Source organism: Staurois parvus, unplaced genomic scaffold (assembly GCF_062004578.1).
Source record: "Staurois parvus isolate SC_StPar_1 unplaced genomic scaffold, SC_StPar_1.0 ptg000082l, whole genome shotgun sequence".
In the NCBI taxonomy this organism is placed as follows: Eukaryota; Metazoa; Chordata; class Amphibia; order Anura; family Ranidae; genus Staurois; species Staurois parvus.
Genome location: NW_028317878.1, coordinates 4,645,323 through 4,651,384, shown reverse-complemented (window position 1 = coordinate 4,651,384; position 6,062 = coordinate 4,645,323). Strand labels below are relative to the sequence as shown.

At 42.5% G+C, this 6,062-nt stretch overlaps 1 long non-coding RNA gene across 1 annotated transcript; it reads left to right on the top strand.

Annotated features, from left to right (window-relative positions):
• The first annotated feature begins 845 nt into the window (after window positions 1-845).
• LOC149468622 (uncharacterized) lies at window positions 846-3,925 on the top strand. The gene is made up of 2 exons (XR_016311685.1): window positions 846-982; window positions 3,676-3,925. It is a non-coding gene; the product is annotated as an uncharacterized LOC149468622 (long non-coding RNA).
• The last annotated feature ends 2,137 nt before the right edge of the window (window positions 3,926-6,062 follow it).

The following is a 6,062-nucleotide window of genomic DNA, read 5'->3' as shown; positions in this document are numbered from 1 at the left end:
AATGTTATAATGTGCTAGCGTGCATCTCATACTAGTCAATGTTATAATGTGCTAGCGTGCATCTCATACTAGGCAATGTTATAATGTGCTAGCATGCATCTCATACTAGGCAATGTTATAATATGCTAGCATGCATCTCATACTAGGCAATGTTATAATGTGCTAGCATGCATCTCATACTAGGCAATGGTATAATGTGCTAGTATTCATCTCATACACTAGACAATGTTATAATGTGATAGCGTGCATCTCACACTAGGCAATGTTATAATGTGCTAGCATGCATCTCATACTAGCACAGTTTGTGAGACTTTCTTAAAACGAAGCCCTCCAGTGGCACACTGTCCCCGCTGACTGGGCTTCCATTTTCACCTGGTCTTCCTGTGGCTCTGGCCTTTTAATGGCTGAGGGCGATGACATCACTCGTGCACATGTGCACAGGAGGCACAACCATGGCACAGCTCTTACAGTGGACAGCATGCCATCCATTGAGAGCGCATGCGCCAGTGACATCACCGGCTGCTACACAACTAAATATCTCCAGAATGGTGGACGTTAGGAAATATTTAAATATTTACATTACCTACAAGTAAGCCTTCTTATAGGCTTACCTGTAGGTACAAGATCAACAGAAAAAGGATTTTACTACTACTTTAAGTATTATATCCTTTACTTTGTGACTCTGCCACATATCCTGGTTGGAAGTAGTATGCATAGAGTGTGGAGCAACGTGCTGTGTTGGAATGCCCCTTGAAGCACAGTCAGATGTCTCTTGCTCATAATCTTGCCTCTTCAACATCGGTTCTGTGACAGGAAGAGCAGGGGCCTTTGAAAGGTAAACTAGCCAGCACTACACTTAAACCTCGAGTGACTGCTTCAATATTAATGGCAGGAATCTGGATGTTTTGCGGAGACCACCACACTGTTCCACCTGCCGTCACTACTCTGCCCTGTAATGAATGATGCACGGGCAGTGGCATAGGTAAGCACTATACTTCTTTTTTTCATGACAGGGCTGCCTTAGTCTAGGTTCACACCTCTCTGCTTTCCGCTGCGTTTTGCAGAAACACACAACAGTCCATTTAACATAATTTCCTATGGGACAGGTTCACATCTCCACGTTTTCACCCGCTGCATTTTTTGGAAAGGGTCAGGGACCCTTTTAAAAGTAAAACGTTGCATTTTTGGTTCTATAAACTTCAATGGAGATGCTGCTGAAAAGCATTTAGTGCGTTTTTGATGCATTTTTGACACGTTTTTATGCATTTTGCAATTTATGCTGCCCAGCAACAAGTTGAAAAAAAGGGCATCAAAAACGCATGTGCAAAAACGCAAAACGCACCACAAAAAGAACTGCAGAAACGGATCAAACTCAAACTGCATAGGTGTGAACCTAGCCTTGAAAAGACTCGAATGATATTTTCAGCAGGTGTCCCGAATTTCAGACTTCTCCTCACTATATCTTACATAGAACTTGACACCAATGACAATTTTAAGGATAACATTTTCTTTCTCTGCAATATTGGGTCTTAGCGTTTGCTTGCTAATTATTATCTTTTAATAACAAACAGTTACTAGTGATAATTTTCTAACAGGAAACTTACAGCAAACTAATTTCTCTGTCTGAGAATTTGAGGTAATAAAATATAAATGAGCAGTGACTGAGTTCATGCTACATTTAACATCTGTCATCGAACATAGAAATAAGTCATTTTAATGGTTCTGAATCAGGTCATTACATTCTGTATATTAAACACAGAGATTCAAAGTACATTTCTGAACAGAGATTTCTGCTGTTTGAGGAGTGCTTTCAGAAATACTGTATGGTCAGTCATATTTACACACGCAGAGACGTCTACATTCGGAGAATCCATCCACTTCACCTCCTGATTGGTTGTCCCTTTATAGTGGCACTACCAACTGACAAACAGCGACCTATGACACCATTTTCTGCGCAGACACAGCTTATTACTTAACCTGAATTACACTCACTGGGTGTTACAGCTGAACAGGTTCCTTTGTATTCAACATTTTACATGCCTGCTTGATGATGCTTGTCATTACTATCATGTAGGCAGATGAAAATATTAATAAGCATCCGTGTGAGTGTGACCAGCCGACTGACTGACAAAGAGCAGGTTCACCTTTCTTCTGAGCCTTTACTGTGAGATGTGATTGTTATATAGGTTCCTAACTTGTCCGCAAATAAATGCTCCTTTGTGTTTATTAGGCAAGTGTTCAGTTGTACTGTGAATTTCAATGTGTAAAAATGCATTCGCTTGTGTCACCTGATAAAGTTCAGTATATTTAAATTGTTTCTAAACCCACAACAGTAAAACTAGTCTGTATATGCAGTAAAGCATGCTTGTTGTTCTCACTGTGGAACCTAAGGGGTTAATCCTCTGCATTGTGTAAAAAGGATGTTTGATCCTGTCTTCTCTAAACCTCCCCTTCTTCCACAGTCCCCAATCCATCTGCTGATAGTACAGAGCCTTGGGGGCAAGCTGCACTTGCTCAGTTTAGGAGTCACTTTGGGTGGGGGGCCTATGGAACCCAGCTCACTTTGGAGAACTGGGGAGACCCCTGCCTAAGCTCCCCATATCCCTATTATGTGTAAGTTACCCTGTGCCTGTTAAGGGTACAGGTTGATCTGTCCTAATATTGTGTAGACATGTATAGGTGGGGTGGAGGTTGTGGATTGTTTGGTGTTGTGGGGCTGCATCCCATTGATCTGTTGTTTGACAGGCTTGGGAGCAAATTATTATGGCATGTATGTGTTTATGTGTATTAGCTTAGTGGGGGGGGGGGTGGGGGGGGGGGTGTCTCCAGCAGCCCTCCCTCCTGATGGGACCTGTGTGTCTCTTGTTACTAAATGTAGATTGCTCTGCCCTGTGTCATTTTACAGGGAGGGGGCATTGTCCCCTGAGTGTATATATCTTGTATCTGTGTTCAGATAACCTAGTCTACCTCCTGGTTTACTTCAAGACTGGTGTCGTCTAGTCTTGTATGGTCGGCTGTGGTGTCTGTTGTCGGTGTTCGGAAGGGGAAGCGGTATTCTATAACAGAAGTACCCAAGCACAGTCTGGGTCAGTTCCGTTACAGGTGTGTATTGCTAGAGAGTTTTTTTTTACTTGGGAGGGTGCATGTGATCAGTACAGGACCAAGCCGCTCTATCCAGACAGAAGATCAGGGGTTATGCAGCCTCATAGGACAATCATGGGATAATGAATACTCCTCCTACAAACTTTAACCAGTGCTCTGCTGGACACTGATAGAAGTCACAAGACTGCTCTAACTGCTGATGAGAAAAGGTATTTAGCAGTTTATATTTACTAAAAATAATAGCATTTCCATGTTCTGCGTATGGTGGGAGATCAGATATAGTGATTGTAGGGTCCTGGGCAGGGGCGGACTGACAACTCATGGGGCCCCCGGGCAATAGGGGATCATGGAGCCCCTGTGTCCTTGCCAAAACTCAAAAAAGCCTATGAAAAAGGTACCAGGGGCATCTCATGGGGCCCCCTACTGACCCCGGTCCCTCAGGCAGTGCCTGAGTTTCCAAATGGTCAGTCCGCCCCTGGTCCTGGGTTTAGTAACACTTTAAGTGTGACATAAGCCATGTTAGTCCATTGACAGGGCTTTATTCTTCATTCGGTCTTCTTTCCGGGTTTGCAGGTTCCAGCTGTTCAAATGGCTGAATAGAGATGACGTCACTCCTGCGCATGCACACAGGAGCCATGGTTACAAAGCTCTGAAGGGACGGCATACTCAGTTCAGTGAGCATGCACCAGTGACGTCACTGGCTTCCCCACTTTATCAAAGACAAGAAAAAAAGGTTTGCCTTTGCTTACACTTTAATAAGACATTTTTGGCTAGCAATGCTCAGCTGTACATGCTCTGATTAAAAACTTTGCTTTGTAACCAATATGTTGAAGACTTTAAATTTATCATAGGTTGTAAGCCTATGTGGCTTACAGCCAAAATTAAAAAATCTATAAATAATAAGAAAAGAGCTTTTATAAAATATAAAAATGAAAGAATGCTATCATCATTTAAACATTACAAAGAATATAACAGAATATGTAAAAAGGAAATCATAAAACTGCCGCAAAAACTGAAAACAAATGACAGATTGCGAAAAGTAGCAGGTCAAACCCCAAAAAACTCTTCAAATATATTAATAGTAAAAAGGTACGGTCTGAGCATGTAAGCCCTTTACATAATAATCTAGAGTGGGTGACTGGGGACAAGGAGAAGGCAAATTTATTAAACACCTTCTTCAGCTCTGTGTATATAAAGGAGCATGGGGGAGCTCTTGTCTATAATGGGCATGGTATTGACACAGCTCCAGATGATCCACAATTATTTATTTATTTCAGGTACTTATATAGTGCCGTCATTGGCTCACAATTATTTATTTATTTCAGGTACTTATATAGTGCTGTCAATTTACACATATATTGTACATTCACATCAGTCCCTAACCCTCAAGGGGTGTACAATCTAAGTTCCATAACTCACATTCATACACATACTATGGACAATTTATACAGGATCCAACTAACCTACCTGCATGTCTTTGGAGTGTGGGAGGAAACCCATGTAGGCACAGGGAGAACATGCAAACTCCAGGCAGGTGGTGCCATGGTTGGGATTTGAACCAACAACCCTAGTACTACCAGGTGGAAGTGCTAACCACTAAGCCACTGTGCCACCCATAATTGATATGATCCAGAAATATTTATATAGAATAAAGGTTAATAAAGCACCTGGACCAAATGGCATACACCCACGGGTCCTTAACCCCTTCCCGCCAACGTCACACAACTATGCGGCCTCACAGAACTGGGCTTTTTTCTGTGGGGCCGCATATTTGTGTACCTGTCTTTGTGCTGTGCGGCGCGCTCCCAGCACAAAGACCGGGGTGTCACTGAGAGCCCTGATTCCAGGTCACATGATCGCTGTGATAGTCTCTGATTGGCTATCACAGTGATCAATCACTGTGAATCCCGCCCTCCTTGTTTTTTTTCTCTCTGAATGGAGGAGAGAAATACACTATATCTCTCTATCTCCTTGCAGAGAGAGAAAAAAAACTGTTTGTAAATAAATAAGTAAATATTTAAAAACATAAAAGAAAAAAAAAAGAAAAAATACCTAGATCAAGGTTTGATCTAGTTCAGTGACAGGGTTAGTGTTTGGGTCAAGGTCAGGCTCAAAGGTCAAGGTCAAAGGTCAGGATTTTAAAAAAATTGGTACCAGTGTCAGTTAGTGTCAGTGTGTTTTAGGTAAAAAAACAAAACAAAATGCGCACTATTGTTTCTGGGCTGTAGTATAGGTACAAACAACAAATAACATACACATATATGGTATAACTGCAATCACCAAGAGCTGGAAAATTTATTTTGGGTTGTTCTTTGGTGGTAGGTTATGGTAGTAACAAGAAACACACAGCTAAATTTTAAAAAAATTATGTTTTTTACTATTTTGGGCCATATCACGGTACGGGGGCCCTGCTGATTATTAATTTCTGCTCAATCCTCTCATTATTGTCCCCAATTATTGATTCCCTCATTAATCCCTTGTGGCCAGAGGAAACCCATCCTCAATTAATTTCCCACTCTCATGTGCCAAATGTTCCCAAATTCAATTAACGTACCTCCTTTCCTGGCATCCTGCTTTATGGCCCCAAAATGCTGCTTTATAGCCCAAACTCAATTAACATGTCTCCTTTCCTGACATCCTGCTTTATGTCCCCAAAATGCTGCTTTGTAGCCCAAATTTAATTAAAGTATCTCCTTCCCTGGCATCCTGCTTTATTGCCCCAAAATGCAGCCTTAGTTTCTCCTCCGTGTTGTCCTGCCACCAGAGATAGCGAGATTCATACCTCTCCATGGAGAGATGTGAACCTCCTATGGGGATGTTCCGGGCCAGGGCGTCAGAGTGACGCCTCCTGGACCTGTCATCCACAGCGCGGGCTCGAAGAGTTCCCACGCTTGCGGATGTCCCTGGACAAAGGTCGCGCTCACAAGAAGCGCGGCCCGTGTCCAGGGGGCGTGCCTTGT